Below are 18325 nucleotides of genomic sequence, written 5' to 3'. Positions count from 1 at the left end.
TAATGACTTACAAAGAGACTGAGATTACCACACAATAATAGTGAGAGACTTTAACACTACACTGTCAATATTAGACAGATCAGCGAGACAGAAAATTAGCAATGATATCCAGGACATGAACTCAGATCTGGACCAAGCAAACCTAATAGACATTTCAGAACTCTTCACTCCAAATCCATAGGATATACATTCTTCTCAGCACCACATTGCACCTACTCTAAAATTGATCACATAATTGGAAGTAAATCACTCCTCAGCAAATGCAAAAGAACAGAAATCACAACAAACAGTCTCTCAGACTACAATGCAATCAAATTAGAATTCAAGATTAAGAAGCTAACTAAGAACAACACAGCTTCATGGAAACTGAACAACTGGCTCTTGAATGTCAACTGGATAAACAAGGAAATAAAGGTAGAAATAAAGATGTTCTTCAAAACCAACGAGAACAAAGACACAACGTACCAGAATCTCTGAGACACATTTAAAGTAGTGTCTAGAGGAAAATACATAGCAATAAATGCCCATATGAGAAGCAAGGAAAAATCTAAAATCGACACCCTATCATCAAAATTGAAAGAGCTAGAGGAGCAAGATCAAAAAAACTCAAAACCTAGCAGAAGACAAGAAATAACTAAGATCAGAGCAGAACTGAAGGAGATAGAGACACACAAAAAAAAATCAAAAAATCAATAAATCTATGAGCTGGTTTTTGAAAAGATCAACAAAATAGACAGACCACTAGCCAGATTAATAAAAAAGAAAAGAGAGAATAACCAAATAGATAAAAGGGATATCACCACAGATTCCACAGAAATACAAACTACCATCAGAGATTACTACAAAAACTCTATGCACACAAACCAGTAAACCGGGAATAAATGGATACATTCCTGGACACTTGCACCCTCCCAAGCCTAAACCAGGAAGAAGTTGAAACCCTGAATAGACCAAAACAAGGGCTGAAGTTGAGGTCGCAATTAACAGCCTACTAACCAAAAAAAGCCCAGGTCCAGATGGGTTCACAGCTGAATTCTACCAGACATACAAAGAGGAGCTGGTACAAGTCCCTCTGAAACTATTCAAAACAATCCAAAAGAGGGAATCCTTCCCAAATCATTTTATGAGACCAAAATCATCCTGATACCAAAACCCAGCAGAGGCTCAACAAGAAAAGAAAACTTCAGGCCAATATCCGTGATGAACATAGATGCAAAAATCTTCAATAAATTTCTGGCAAACCAAATGCAACAGTACATCAAAAAGCTTATCCATCATGATCAAGTAGCCTTCATCCCAGGGATACAAGGCTGGTTCAACATACACAAGTCTATAAACGTAATTCAGCACATAAACAGAACCAAAGACAAAAACCACATGATTATCTCAATACATGCAGAGAAGGCCTTTGACAAAATTCAACAGCTGTTTATGCTAAAAACTTTCAATAAACTAAGTATTGATGGAACATATCTCAAAATAATAAAAGCTACTTACAACAAACCCACAGCCAATATCATACTGAATGGGCAAAAACTGGAAGCATTGCCTTTGAAATCTGGCACTAGACAGGGATGCTCTCTCACCACTCATATTCAATATAGTATTGAAAGTTCTAGCCAGAGCAATCAGGCAAGAAAACAGAAATAAAGGGTATTCAATTAGGAAAGGAGGAAGTCAAATTGTCTCTAGTTGCAGACTACATAATTGTATATTTAGAAAACCCCATTGTTTCAGCCCCAAATCTCCTGAAACTGTTAAGCAACTTCAGCAAACTCTCAGGATACAAAATCAATGTGCAAAAATCACAAGCATTCCTATACACCAATAACAGACTTAAAGAGAGCCAAATCAAGAACAAACTGCCACTCACAATTTCTACAAAGAGAATAAAATACCTAGGAATACAACTAACAGAGGATGTGAAGGACCTCTTCAAGGACAACTACAAACCAGTGCTCAAGGAAACAACAGGGGACATAAACAGATGGAAAAACATTCCATGCTCATGGTTAGGAAGAATCAATATTGTGAAAATGGCCATACTGCCTAAAGTAATCTATAGATTCAATGCTATACCCATCAAGTTACCCATGACCCTCTTCACAAATGGAAAAAACCACCTTAAACTTCATATGGAACCAAAAGACAGCCCGCATAGCCAAGACAATTCTAAGCAAAAGGAAGAAAGCTGGAGGCATCACACTGACTGACATCAAACTATACTAGAAGGCTGCAGTAATCAAAACAGCATGATACTGGTACCAAAACAGAAATATAGACCAATGGAACAGAACAGAGGCCTTGGAGGCAATGCCACACATTCACAACCATCTGATCTTTGACAAACCTGACAAAAGCAAGCAAGTCCCTGTTTAATAAATGGTGTTGGGAAAACTGGCTAGCCATGTGCAGAAAGCAGAAACTGGACCCCCTTCTGACACCTTATACTAAAATTAACTCCAGATGGATTAAAGACTCAAATGTAAGGCCTAACACCATAAAAACCCTAGAAGAAAACCTAGGCAAAACCATTCAGGACATGGGCATAGGCCAGGACATCATGACTAAAACACTAAAAGCATTGGCAACAAAAGCCAAAATGGACAAATGGGACCTAATTAAACTCCACAGCTTCTGTACAGCAAAAGAAACAATCATTAGAGTGAACCGGCAACCAACAGAATGGGAAAAAATTTTTGCAGTCTACCCATCTGACAAAGGGCTAATATCTAGAATCTGCAAAGAACTAAAACAGATTTATAAGAAAAAAAAAAAAATACCCATTCAAAAGTTGGGAAGGACATGAACAGACACTTTTCAAAAGAAGATTTTTATGAGACCAACAAACACATGAAAAAATGCTCATCATCACTGGTCGTTAGAGAAATTCAAATCAAAACTACATTGAGATACTATCTCACACTAGTTAGAATGGCAATCATTAAAAAATCTGGAGACAACAGATGCTGGAGAGCATGTGGAGAAATAGGAACACTTTTACACTGTTGATGGGAGTATAAATTATTTCAATCACTGTGGAAGACAGTGTGGTGATTCCTCAATGACCTAGAAACAGAAATTCCATTTGACCCAGCAATCCCATTACTGGGATTCAAAGGACTATAAGTCATTCTATTATAAAGACACCTGCACAAGTTTGCTCATTGAGACACTGTCTACAGTAGCAAAGACCTGGGACCAACCCAACTGCCAATCAATGATAAACTGGACAGGAACAATGTGGCACATATACACCATAGAATACTATGCAGCCATAAAACAAGATGAGTTCATGTCCTTTGTAGGGAAATGGATGAATCTGGAAACCATCATTCTCAGCAAACTGACAAAAAAACAGAAAAACAAACACCACATGTTCTCACTCATAGGTGGGTGTTGAACAATGAGAACACATGGACACAGGGAGGGTAGCATCACACACTGGGGTCTGTTGGGAGGGAATAGGGGAGGACAGGAGGGGGTAATGAGGTTGGAGAGGGATAACATGGAAAAAAATGCCAGATATAGGTGATGGGGATGGAGGCAGCAAACCACATTGCCCTGTATGTGCCTGTGAAACAATCTCGCATGTTTTGCACATGTATCCTAGAATCTAAAGTGCAATAAAATGTATATTAAATAAATAAATAAATAAAAATAAAATGAGGAGGTGGGGTTAGGCTCATGATTTTAGAAATAAAGGCCAGGCCCAGCATGGTGGCTCACACCCGTGATCCCAGCACTTTGGTAGGCCAAGATGGGAGGATCATGAGGTCAAGACATTGAGATCATCCTGGCCAACATGGTGAAACCCCATCTCTACTAAAAATCCAAAAATTAGCTGGACATGGTGGCACCTGCCTGTAGTCCCAGCTACTCAGGAGGCTGAGGCAGAAGAATCGCTTGAACCCAGGAGGCAGACGTTGCAGTGAGCAGAGATCCTGCCACTGCGCTCTAGCAACAGAGTGAGAATCTGTCCCAAAACAAAAAGAAAGAAAAAAAGAAAGAAATGTCAAAAACAGCAAAGAAAGAAGGCTGGAAAAGAAGGCTGAAGTAAGCATAAGAAGGCTGAAATAAGCATAAGAAGAAGGCTGGCACCGGCCTGGCAGTCTGCAAAAAGACAATATATATACCACTGTGGAGCTGAGCACCCACTTGTCACCACACACCGTGTGGATTAGATGCTGCTGCTCCTCCTCACATGGGATTGCTGGAAATTCCCCAAACTGTGATGGGAGCCCACTTTAGGCAAGGCTCGTTCTCCTTTTGAAAAGAACACTGGAACTGAGTCACCCTGGACTCTGCTTTCCCATCTTTCTCCTCCTTTGCGTGGAACATTTCTCCTTGGTGATTTTTTTATGTACTTAAAAAAATATTGAAAATAGATGTTTTATTTTGTTTATACAAGGTACAATGTCAAAATGCAAATCACATATAATGTGTAGATATAACAAAGAAGCATAAATATAAATGCATATATATGTAAAAATAAACAAATATTCCTTCCTTGAAAAAAAAATACAAGCATTCCTATATCAATAACAGACAAACAAAAGCCAAGTCATAATTTCTATTCACAACTGCTACAAAGAGAATAAAATACCTAGGAACACAACTAATAAGGGATGTGAAGGAACTCTTCAAAGAGAACTACAAACCACTGCTCAAGGAAATAAGAGAGTACATGAACAAATGGAAACCCATTCCATGCTGATGGATAAGAAGAATCAATATTGTAAAAATGTCCATACTGCCCAAAGTAATTTATAAATTCAATGCTAGTTCCATCAAGCTACCATTGACTTTCTTCACAGAATTAGGAAAAACTACTATAAATTCCATTTGGAACCAAAAAAGACCAAGACAATCTTAAGCAAATAGAACAAAGGTGGGGGTGTCGTGCTACCTGACTTCAAACTATACTACAAAGGTACAGTAACCAAACAGCATGGTACTGGTACCAAAACAGATATATAGACCAATGGAATAGAACAGAGATCTCAGAAAGAACACCACACATCTACAACCATCTTTGACAAACCTGACAAAAACAAGCAGTGGGGAAAGGATTCCCTATTTAATAAATGGTGTTGGGAAAACTGACTAGCCGTATGCAAAATACAGAAACTGGACCCCTTTCTTAGACCTTATACAAAAATTAACTCAAGATGGATTGAAGATTTAAACCTAAGACCTAAAACCATAAAAACCCTGGAAGAAAACCTAGGCAATACTACTTCATGACTAAAACACCAAAAGTAATGGCAACAAAAGCCAAAATTGACAAATGGGATATAATGAAAGTAAAGAGCTTCTGCATAGCAAAAGAAGCTCATCAGAGTAAACAGGTAGCCTAAAAAATGGGAGAAAATTTTTGCAATCTACCCATCTAACAAAGGGCTAATATTCAGAATCTACAAAAAACTTAAACAAATTTACAAGAAAAAAACAACCCCATCAAAAAGTGGGCTAAGGATATGAACAGACACTTCTCAAAAAAAGACATTTATGCAGCCAACAAACATATGAAAAAAGCTCATCATCACTGGTCATTAGAGAAATGCAAATTAAAACCACATTGAGATACCATCTCATGCCAGTTAGAATGGTGATCATTAAAAAGTCAGGAAACAACAGATGATGGAGAAGATGTGGAGAAATAGGAATGCTTTTACACTGTTAGTGGGAGTGTAAATTAGTTCAACCATTGTGGAGGACAGTATGGCAATTCCTTAAGGATCTTGAGTTAGAAATACCATTTGACCTAGCAATCTCATTACTGGTTACATATCCAAAAGATTATAAATCATTCTACTATAAAGGCTTGTAGACATGTATGTTTATTGCAGCACTGTTCACAATAGCAAAGACTTGGAACCAACCCAAATGCCCATCAGTGATAGACAGGATAAAGAAAATGTGGCACATATATACCATGGAATGCCATGTAGCCATAAAAATGACCAGTTCATGTCCTTTGCAGGAGCATGGATGAAGCTGGAAACCATCATTCTCAGCAAAGTAACACAAGAACAGAAAACCAAACACTGCATGTTCTCACTAACAAGTGGAAGTTGAACAATGAGAACACATGGACACAGGGAGGCGAACATCACACACTGGCGTCTGTCATGGGTTGGGAGGCTGGGGGAAGAATACTGTAGGAGAAATACCTAATGTAGATGATGGGTTGATGGGTGCAGCAAACCACCATGGCACATATATACCTATGTGACAAACCTGCACATTCTGCACAAGTATCCCAAAACTTAAAGTATAATAAAAAAAAAAAAAGTTGATTGCATTAGATAGTAATCTTTTTAAAGCCACTGTTAGTTGTGTTCTCTATTACCTGCAGCCAACACAGCCTATTGAGTCGCTTCTGCTTCATGCCTGCAGTGCAGTCCCATTGGACTCATTGCCCCAAACATCACACACTTTCCTATTTCATATCTTTTTTTCTACGTAGCTTTGCATATTTATTACTTTTTATAAAATGAAAGATATGAATTGGTTGATAAAATGTTAAGTTTAAATAAGTGGTCCATAATCAGATCAATCAGTCAAAATTATTCACTTTCTACCTATACATAAGGCACAATGCTACAGTTGATTTAAATACTGAGTTTTCACTTAATCATCCTATATGTTCCCAAATGACCATATCTTGTGCCTTGTTTTTATAAATAAACAAAAGATTCAATACTAGTTTGATATACAAGATGGCTGTCTAAAGGACAGGAACCAGCTCTCCTAATATGTTTTATAAAATGCCTGCTTACTGCTGATGCTCAACCAATATTAAATTATAATAATACTGCTGCGGGTATCATTTGGGTTTCCTGACATTGTTACAACTTTCTATGCTGTTTTTGAAGCGTATGAAATCCTATAATAAAACTGTTTTATGGAAGTGGATGCACATTACATACAGTTTATCAGTCAGCTTACCCAGGTCTCTTTAGGAATGTGTTCTGCTCAAATAAATATGTGTTTTTAAATTCTATATTGGTATAAATCAACTGAAGAAGGGTAAGTCTCATAATTTACTATAATAAATTACTTCTCAAAAACATCATCAGACTGCAATGATTCTCAGTCCTAATTAAAAAACAATCGTTCTTTCCTACAGGAAAAGCTAAGAAGGGCAAAATGATTTTTAAAATATAAAACTAAGTTTAAATCATAGCTTTACTAAAAAGTATTCCTGGGAGATTTTGTTTTAATCATTTTTGAAACTATTACACTTAGGAAAGCATGTAATAAAGAGAATGTTCAAACTTATTCACATAGCTATTACTTTAAAGGGTATCATCAAAAGTTCTGAGATGGTCCAGCTGGCATTTGTCATACCTCAAAGCTTCTAAAGAGGTCTTTGTGCTTCATGGAATTTTGCTTGAAATTGCCTTAGCATATCAACTTGAGGAATTATTAAGGGAACTAAAGCACAGGGATTATCCATTCAACTGTTTGTCCATCCACACTATTTCAGAAACTCTACAGACACTTTTCCTTTGGTAGTTTAACTCTGTCTTTGTAATTATCCCTTCAGCTGAAGTCAAAGGGAAATTATCTTTTTTGAAGAACTCTAATATTTTTGGAGAAGTTATTCATGATGGAATAAACTTCTTTTAAATCCACCTTTATTTTACTCTTCAACATTGATCCCAGAGAAATGAAATTTTATGTTCATACAGAAAACAGTATATTAATATTTATAGCACCTTTATGAGTAACAGCCAAAAAATGGAAGCAACCCAGATGTCTTGCAATAGGTAAATAGTTAAACAAACTGCAGTATATCTATACCATAGAATACTACTCAACAATAAAAAGAACTGTTAGTATACTCAACAACCTAGATGACTCTCCAAAGAATCATACTGATTGAAAAAAAAGCTATTCTCAAAGGTTAGAAACTGTGCAATTCTAAATTCTATTTATATAATAATACTTTGTAATGACAAAATTATGAAACTGTAGAACAGATAAGTATTTTTCAGAGGTTTAGGATGGTGTGAGGACAAAAGGGAAGTGAATGTGGCTTAAATATGGCAACATAAGTAATCTTATGATCAGGGAATTGTATCTTGACTGTATCAGTGTCAATATCCTGGTTGTGATATGGTACTATCATTTTGTAAGATTTTACTATTGGGGGGAAACTGGGTAAAAGAATCTCTCTATGTTATTTCTTATAACTGCATATGAGTCTATAATTACCTAAAAGTCAAAAACCTGCTCAGCATTGATTTCTTCTTTTTATAACATCACCCTGTTTCTTGGGACCACTTTTCCTTATTTCCAGTCTATGTGGTTCAGATGTTCAAAGCCAACCTTGGCCTTAGTAGGTTAACCTGTAATTCAGACCTGATCAATGAGCATAGTCTATCTTTCTGACCATAGCAATTCGTTCATAAATGGTTATATGATTCAAGCTGGTGCAGTATACTCAACCTATGGCTTTTACTAAACTAAGAAAGGAGAAGTTCTTTTTGCTGAAGTTGCTAAGTATTGTTAGGTAGGAACTCCAACCAACAGGCCCACCACATCAAATGTGCCCTTCAGAGAATGAAGTTAGTGCAAAGGAAAGCAAAACCAAAAGATGCAAAGACTTGAATCTTGATAATAAAGTTGGTGACCCTGGATTCAACTGTGTCTGAAGGTAGTATAGTCCCTGGACTTTTCAGCTATATGAACTAAAAATGTCCTCTTTGTGAGTTAAAAAAGTTTAATTATTTTTTATTATTTAAAACTCTTTTTCCTTTTTTTTATTTTTTTATTTTTTATTGGCACAATCTTGGACTTTTTAATCTCCAAAAAAAGCTTATTTTTTTTTTTTTTTTTTTTCTTGAGATGGAGTTTTGCTCTTGTTACCCAGGCTGGAGTGCAATGGCACAATCTTGGCTCACTGCAACCTCCACCTCCTGGGTTCAGGCAATTCTCCTGCCTCAGCCTCCTGAGTAGCTGGGATTACAGGCACGCACACCATGCCCAGCTAATTTTTTGTATTTTTAGTAGAGACGAGGTTTCACCCTGTTGACCAGGATAGTCTCGATCTTTTGACCTCGTGATCCGCCCACCTCGGCCTTCCAAGGTGCTGGGATTACAGGCATGAGCCACCGCACCCAGCCCAAAAAGTTTAATCTTAAAAGATCTTCAGTAAAGATTAGAATCACATTCAGTATCTAATGCAGATATTTCTGTAAACCATGTAGCAAAGTTTAAGACACTTTATACCATAACAAAAGTATTTCATTATTCCATCAGCAAGAATTCTGTTTTATATTTTCTCTCTTAAGTAAAATATCAGTTCCCCTCCTTGTCAGATGCTGATGTGTCATTAATTACTTTGAACAAAGTATTTTTGTTGTATGCTGTATTTTTGTTGTTGTACATTTTATTTATTTATTGTTTTTTGAGACGGAGTTTCATTCGTTACCCAGGCTGGAGTGCAATGGCACGATCTTGGCTCACCGCAGCATCCACCTCCTGGGTTCAGACAATTCTCCTGCCTCAGCCTCCTAAGTAGCTGGGATTACAGGCAATAGCCACCATGCCCAGCTGATTTTTTGTATTTTTAGTAGAGACGGGGTTTCACCATGTTGACCAGGATGGTCTCGATCTCTTGACCTTGTGATCCACCTGCCTTGGCCTCCCAAAGTGCTGGTGTTGTACATTTTTTATTGGGAGGTACACTCATTGATTTGTAAGAGGTTTTTGTATATTAAGGATAATAGGCCTCTTTCTGTCACATACATGAAAAATGCTTTTTCCTACTGGTCATTTGTCTTTCAACCTCACTTAGACTGTTTATTCTATATAGATGTAATTTTTTATAGTTACATTTGTCAATCTTGTTTTTTATTGTTTCAGGTTTTTTTATGTTATGCTTACAAAGGCCTTCCTACCCTAATATTACATTTAACATCTAATTATATTTCTTTTGTTAGTTTTACAGGCTTTTAAAACAAGTATAAAGAACACTGTAGGAATGATATATTTCCCCAAAATATTACATATTGGACAAACATTTATTCATTAATACATTTTCCCTACTGATTCAAAATGCTAACTTTATTATACACTAAATATCTCCATACATAGTTGGATCTGAGGTTAGATGTTTTGTTTCTCAACTATCTATTTCTCAGCCAGTTCCACATTCTTTTAATTTCAGTATTTTTATAGTACATCTTAACACCTGACAAGACAAACTCCTTCTTCATTTTTTTGTTTTTCAGAATTCTTCTAGCTGTTCTTGCATATTTAGTCTTCAAAGTAACATTTAAAATCACTTTATCAAGTTTCTCACCACCTTCCCCATAACGAAAGAGAATTTTGATTGATACTACAATGCGAATAGAATACATCCAAACAGAATTGACTTCTTTTAAAAATAAAGCCTACTTTCTCTAAATTGTGTCTCCCCATTTAATCAAATGTTTTATAATATTCTCAAATCTTTTTGTCTTATTCTCATATAGAATAATTTTACATATCCAGTGCATGAATATTTCTTGATAAAACTATTTCTAGATATTACATGTTACTTAGTTATAAATGAAAATGGGATAATTTCCCCTTGTGTTTTCTATTCAAGAACATGTTAGAAATCTTCTGATTTTATTTTATAAACGTCTACCTTAATAAATACCCTTATTTTCTTAAAATTTTCATAAGTCTGCAAGATATATATATATATATATATATTTTAATATTTTCAAAGAAAACTAGTTGATTTAAAATAGTCCAGGAAACAACTGAGTGATTAGTATAACTTAAAATCAAAAAAATGACTTCTGGTTTAAAATATGCATACACACACACCCTAACACAAATATATCACAAGAATCCTTGGATTGGGACATGTTTTCTTTTAAAATTTAAATATTAGCAAAGGCAAGGAATTCAGTAGCTCTACAAAGCAAGCAATCACTGTTTCCAGAGCGCTTCCACTGGAGCACCATTTTGTTTCCTTACAAAAAGAATAAACTTCCCTTAGAGTGTCTGCTCCAAGCAATCCCTCTTTTTTAATGATTCTCAAAAATAAAATATTACCATTTAAAAATTACCAAAGAAAAACATCTCATCTGACACTTCTGTTACATTTTGTTTTCCAGATTCACAGCATATGATTAACAATGCACATAAACTTGGCTCTGTGATTTTATGTTTAGATAATGATTGAAATCCATTAACTATCCTTTTATGGTTGATGTTCTGTCAGCTGAACATCCAGCAGATTCTTTTTATAGAAATATGATTTGATCTGCAATGTCCCAGAACATGTTTTTCCAGCTATTTGGCTTCAAGCTTATGGTAATTACCAGGCATTATCCCACAATTTCTATTGTGCATGGGAACATTAAAATCCCACCACCCCTAGAAGCTTTTCTTGAGGATGAACCAGTGGAAATCCTATGGCATTCCCTGCAGGTTCTATTCAAGTGATAGGATTTGTTTTTGTTTTCTTTTAACTCTTTCTTGAATTAAGCCTTATTTTTTGTATGTCTTCCCCCCATGCCACTTGAAATTTCCTCAGGAGGAATGAGGAAGAATTAATACTTTGAGGCTCTAAGTACCAGCCTGGTCTGATTGCTTTGAACACATTTTCTCATGGGAAATATTAGTTATCATTGACATTTTATCTCCTAAGATACCTACTTTAGTGCCCAAAAAATAACAGATGCTTGTTAGTCATATAACTGAACAGTCACCAGAGTATTTTTTTCTTAAATAATTTCCATCTAAGTGAAACAATAGTTCTTTTATTCTTAATTTAAGTTGCCAATTTAACAATAAAAGTTCATTGTTAATCAAGATATGTAAGGAATTTGGTGGCATTTTTTTTAGAATTACAGAAAGTCAACAGGTTTTTATTAGTGCTATATTTTTCTCAATGAGACATTTTGAACTATAGTAGAGCCTTGCTGAAGATATAGAAGATGCATTTGTCCTTTTATAGCAGTACTTGACCAATAGTTTCTGCTTAATATTAGTCACTCCTCTATTCTTTTCTCACTGATTCTGCTGAGTCATAGATTGTTTTGCATCTAAATCTCAGAAGTATAGATCAAAGTCCTTCATGTGTACATGAAACGAAACTAATAACAGCAACCATTTATTGAGTGATTATTATGTGTCAGGAACTGAGAGTCCTACTTGTGTAATTGCATCTAATTATCATAACTACCCATTAGGTTGATGCTATTATCATTACCATTTTAAGAATGAGAAAACTAAGTCTTAGAAAAATAAAGTCAGACAGCATGCAAAGCCTGAACTTTTATCCATTTACCTACATATTGAAACAATCTAAGAATTTCAAGAGTTATATCTCTACCTTCATAGTAAGTTTTATAAGAAATCTGAGATACCCATGGGGCAGCCATTGTGACAGAAACAGAACTAGGAGAGTGGAAATGAGTTCTCTCTGGAAATACTTTATAAACATCTCCTGAAACCCCACTACCAGCTTGGCAAATGATTGCTGTTCCCATCTTACATAGGGAATGGCTTGAAGTCATATAGCTAGGAAGTGGCAAAAACAGAGCCACACTCAGGTCTTGTAGATTTCAGACCAAAACCCATCCATCCCCCTCCCCAACCACCTTTTAACCCAGGTTTACAGGCATGGTGGCAGGGATGGCAAAACTTGTCCCTCACAGTGTCACATCCATGGCTTCCTAAAGGCTCACATTGCCCTCAGTACAGACAGCATAGCTGCCTCCAACACGTGTCAACCAAAGTAACTACTGATCTCTATCGTGATGTAAAAGCATCTCTTACTAGTGCATTTTCTTTTGTGTCCTGTTTTTCATTCTGGATATCAACAAAAGGCCAATCAAACCAGTCAAAATGATTAAAATTCTGTAAATAACTTTTAGTTCACTTGATGCTCTATATACTTGCAAGCACATTTTATAAAATTAGCTGCTTGAAAATCATGTAGATATATATATTGTTTCAACTTAATTATTCCATGCAATCTACCACTCACCACAGCCAATTGTTTAAAGTTCCCCAGTGGGTTTCCAAACTCTCCTATATGCCGTCAAAGCATAGTTGTTTTGAGTCCCATCTGCATGGCAGAGACAGCTGTGTTCCTCAAGTATTCTATATACTCCTCTCTATGCCCCATCCTCTCATGCAGTTAGACTGGGGACACCTGATCAGTCTGGGCCATTAAACTGTGTATGTATTAAATCATTAGACCTTGCAATAAGGTAGCTATGCTGTGATTTCTTGGATTCTGTATTCATCTGTGTGGCATCCATTTAATATGGGGCAACTATGTTAAACTGTATTTTCTTACTTTCTGTATTTCTTGATGCTCCAGAATTTGATGGCCTTAAAGACCCAGAAAGAGACTATGTTTCCTAGAGTGAGCTAATTCTGAGAGTCAGCAAAGGGCTCAGCTGAGAGTACAGTTCTCACATACAAACCAACCAATCCTGAGTCTACAGTCCCAAACTCCTTATCTAACTCTCACACACCAAACCGATATTTCCCTTGCCCTAAATCATCCCAGTTACCAAGCAACTAGAAATCACCCTTATAGCCCAAAGTCCTCTGGAATTATTCAAATTGGCCAATCATAAACTGTTTACTCTGCCCTGCCTTCCTTTTCGCACAGAAACCTCAAGAAAAGCTCTGGCCTAGACATTCCCCTTGTTTCTGTCTTCTGACTCTTGACTGACACTGGTGCTTTCCCCCTGTGGTCCTACATGGTGTGTGGTAACTACCTCTTTGGGCCCTGTAAGTAAAATAAACTCCTTTCTAAGCCTCGTTCTTGTTTTCTCCTGCAGCTACACTAATTTTACCATACCCCAGCCAACATATACATTCCTAGAAGAGTAGGTACCATTTTTAACTTCATTTTAGAGATGACGAAATGAAGACACAGATATAATACTTTAAACAATTTATTCAAGATAACATGACAAGCCAAGATGCTAAGCCAGTCAAGCCAGCTCCAGACAGTAATAAAAGCCAGCTTCAGACAGGGCTTTGTCTTCTCCATCCCTATCACACCTGCAATAGCATTTAGCTTCATGGTTTTCCCTTGCATTTAATTGATGCATTGCAAGGCTACTTGCGTATTTTTTCAGTGTTGTCAAAAAAGCAATAGCCATAGATTTTGGTAATTGAATTGGTGGTCTGTTCTGCTTTGCTGGCACAAATCCTAGTTTTATTTAGATTTTACCTAGTTTTTTTATTTCTAGCCTTTAGATTCCTAGATACCTTTCTATTTCATTGTCTTCCTGGTCTTCTAGTCACCAACATCCCTTAGTATTTCTGCCATGCTCTGACACAATTCTTATGCCATTGTTTCTGATGTATATAGAGGGAGGAGGAGGAAAATTATAAAGTATATTCATAAAGACAGATAAAGGGACATTTGGGAGTATAAGAGATATTCTTTTTCTTTAGGCTACACCACATTTAGGCAACCTCTACATCAAGACAGCAGTATTTCCGCTATCATCATCAAAACTTCCAGGATTTCTTCTACAGGCAAGCCAGCTAATCTAGCATGATCTGATATAAAAGCAAATATGAGGCCAGGTGCAGTGGCTCACGCCGGTAATCACAGCACTTTGGGAGGTGAGGCAGCTGCATCAGGAGGTCAGGAGATCGAGACAATTTTGGTTAACATGGTGAAACCCTGTCTTTACTAAAAATTCAAAAAATTAGCCAGGCATGGTGGCACGCACCCGTAGTCCCAGCTACTTGAGAGGCTGAGGCAGGAGAATCGCTTGAACCCAGGAGGCAGAGGTTACAGTGAGCCAAGATCGTGTCACTGCACTCTAGCCTCAATGACAGAGCAAGACTCCACCTCAAAAAATAAATAAACAAATCCAAATATGATAGTTCCAAAATTTGGTAAAGAAGAAACTAGGGCAAAAGTGATTAGCAGATTATTAGGTTTGTTCCCCCAGAGAAATAAATCTCACCATGATCTGAAGATTTCTAAACAGCCCTTTGAGCTTCATGAGCAAACTTTATACTATCTCATTCTTACAAGGACCTTTTAGAAGACCAGGACACTACTATGGAATTCTTAGACAAGAATTAATATGTTTTCCCTAGATTAAGACCCAGGAGTCAGAAAAAAGGTTTCTGTCTTACTGATGCATAATTGTTTATGGACGCCAGTTTGCCTTGAGTATATTCAGCTTCGATGTTAACAGGAAAAAGTGTATTTCTAATAAATATTTGCTGCCACAAGCAGAAAGATAAGAAAGTCTGTTAGGGAAAACTGCCAATGTCCTAGTATCATGTTTCCAAGAAGGGGCTTCTAGAATAACACTTCTTCTAACATCCTCACATATCTTCTGTGTTTTCTAAATGAGGAGAGACACAGATAATTGGGGAGGTTAAAACAAGAAACTGGAAGTGTGGCTCAGCTCCTCTGTAGTCACTCTTTCAGACCTTCAGAGAATAAGGGTTTTTATGAGGGCAATAGGCCCTGTTGACAAATATTTGGGGGCCTCTAAGAAAAGGTAGACTAACAATATCTTCACAGAGCTCTGTATTCAGATCCATACCTTTTCCAGACCACAAACCCCAGTTGCAGTGAATTCCCCTCTTCTCTCACTGCCACTGGCCTTCCCTTCTAGATCCTAAACTTCATGTAGTAAATATACATGGCTCAAGGCTCAGACTTCCCTCTTGGAGCAACTTATCCCTCTGTCTCCCCCACTAGAGTTTAGCAAAGATCTAATTTGGCCTTCTTTATGTTGTTCTGAAGGATTCTCCCAAAGCATAAGCTTAGGGGAAAACAAAAACAATTCAATTTTCCACTACTTAGAAAGCATGTAAGGTCACACTCAAATCCAATGTTAATAGCTGATCATTTAATCCTGACCTGACTCTAACGATTTCTCAACCAGTTCCAAACTCAGAGAGGATTTATGCGGTCAGAGTAATGATCCTACACCTCTTCAAACTTCAACAAAGTCATGTTAAAGGTAGTCTTGAAAGCCGTGTATATAGTTTTCAACACCTACCTAATAAGGTAGTTACTAAAGAAAAAAATCAAATCATCAAACCCACGTTTCCCTGTGTCTAACTATGTCCAAACTTTATTTCCTAATAATATCAAGTAGAGTTATATGCCTTTATGCTAACTTTTACTTCATTGTTGAGCCCACAAAATCTTAGAACTGAAAATAACTTTATGGAAGACTGAGTAGGTCACAAAGCTAAATATTGACAGAGCTAAAACTGGAACTCTAGTCTTCACATTCCCAGTTGGGTTATCTTTCCATTATAGGAGACTTCCTGCTAATGCTTTTTAGTAAGCTAACTCTCTTTTTAACATACAAAAGGAACGTTTTGTGGTGAAAAGAAACACTTTGATAACTATAAAGTATAAAAACTTGAAAGAAATTTAGAGAAAACATATCAGCCCTTCTTTCATTTTACTGATGAGGCAGTGGAGGGTCATAGATAACTCAGCTAGACGACAATACTCCTGGATCTTAGCTCATTGCACTTTCCTTCACAAAAGAAAAAATATCCATTCTAATCACTGCAAGCCAAAATGAAAGTTGTATTTCTTTCTGATTGACAAGTTGATATTTAACCTTTAAATAAAAGCATAAGCAGATTTCCACAAGTATCATGCAACTCTCTACAGAGACCATTTTATTGATTGATTCAAGTTAGCTTCTTCCTAAAACTTACCATCTACCTTTTTGGTAACATAATTGACCATTCTAACAAAGACAACATTTAAAACACTAATCCAATTTCTTAGGTGGAAAACAATTCAATGATGAATGCTAATGAAAACCATTAGTCGTGCAAAACCGTACTGAGTTGTTTCAGTAACGAGACAGAGACTGTTTAATGCAGCATGTCTCAACAATAAATAACAATGATAAAGAGGAATTCACTGCTTTGGGCTATATTGGACATTCATCATACATCCCAGAGCATTGGGCACTGGAAATTAAAATTGAAAAGATCTGCTAATGTATAAGTAAAAAGATAGAAAATATTTAAACAAGGTCAAACTAGGTTATAATTTTTTAGAGAGGCTTAATTATAATACAAATATGTAAACTGAATAACAGCTACATTTATTATACATCCGTTTGGTATTTCTGCTGAATAACAATGTGAATACTGAGACTCCTACATAGTTGTAATGCTTAGGAAGGATTTACTCCAGAGACTATGGTTTATTATTTTCACAGAAAACACTGGGATGCATGAAGTACTGAACTGCCTAAGAACTCCAATAGCGTGTCTGTTCCAGACTTGAGGGTTCTGATATGGTCTGAATGTTTGTCTCCCCACAAAATTTGTATGGGGAAATCCTAATCCCCAAGGTGATGACATTAGGAGGTAGGGGCTTTGGGAGGTAATTAGGTCATGGGGGCAAAGTCCTCATGAATGGGATGAATGCCCTGATTGATAGGGCCTCAGAAAGCTAGCTAACCCCTTTTCCACCACGTGAGGCTACAGTGAGATGGTGCCTTCTATGAACCTGGAAACTGGCACTCACCAGACACCAACCCACCAATACTTTGATCTTGCACTTCCCAGGCTCTGGGACATGAGAAATAAATTTGTGTTATTTATAATCTACACAATTTATGACATGTTTGTAATAGCAGCTCTAATAGACTAAGGCTCCATCTTTAGAAGAAAACACTGTAAGAACTCATAATTCACAGAGAGATTGCCACAGATTGCTTTTCTGGCTCCCATAAATGGGTAAGGTCTAACCCCTGTAATAAGTCCATGAGTCTATACCACTCTGATTCTCCTTCACTGATCTAACCTAAATGATACCCTTTCCAAATGTCAATTTCTAAGAGATGACTCCCAGATGGAACCAATCATTAACACTCCTTTTTCCCCACTAAAGTATAAACCTAGACAGAAAGCTCCTTGTGAGAAAGCATGGCATAGTGTTAACCATCATGCACCCAGTACAACCCAGACAAAGCTGTTCCTTTATAGCTGCACTTTCTCTCCCCGCCCTCTGCTCTTTATTTCTCTGATCAGCTTCGCTGCTGACCCCCTTTTTCTACCTCTTCTATCCTCTAGCTCTTCCAAATTTTCTCTTAAAATAAGCTTGGGAAAGCAAGGGGCCATGTCTTTTTGCTTTTTGTATTATCCATAGCATCCAACACTAAAAAATTCTCAAATATTTGCTGAATGAATTATTATTGAATATATTCTCTTGACATGCAAAGTAAAACGCAATAAGGCCCCTTGAACTGTGGTTACTGATATCTGGGACTTTGGTATTAAGGAGAACTGGGTGTGAATCCTGACCCTAAGCCTTTTTTTTTTTTTT

At 36.7% G+C, this 18325-nt stretch overlaps 1 long non-coding RNA gene across 1 annotated transcript in view; it reads right to left on the bottom strand.

The window, feature by feature from the left end:
• Positions 1-18325, bottom strand: part of LOC118152231 (uncharacterized) — a 290940-nt gene that overhangs the window by 150709 nt on the left and 121906 nt on the right. The gene's annotated exons all lie outside the window — the stretch shown is intronic.

This window comes from Callithrix jacchus, chromosome 3 (assembly GCF_049354715.1).
Source record: "Callithrix jacchus isolate 240 chromosome 3, calJac240_pri, whole genome shotgun sequence".
In the NCBI taxonomy this organism is placed as follows: domain Eukaryota; kingdom Metazoa; phylum Chordata; class Mammalia; order Primates; family Cebidae; genus Callithrix; species Callithrix jacchus.
Note: the sequence above shows the minus strand (reverse complement) of the source record. Positions and strands in the feature narration are given on the sequence as shown.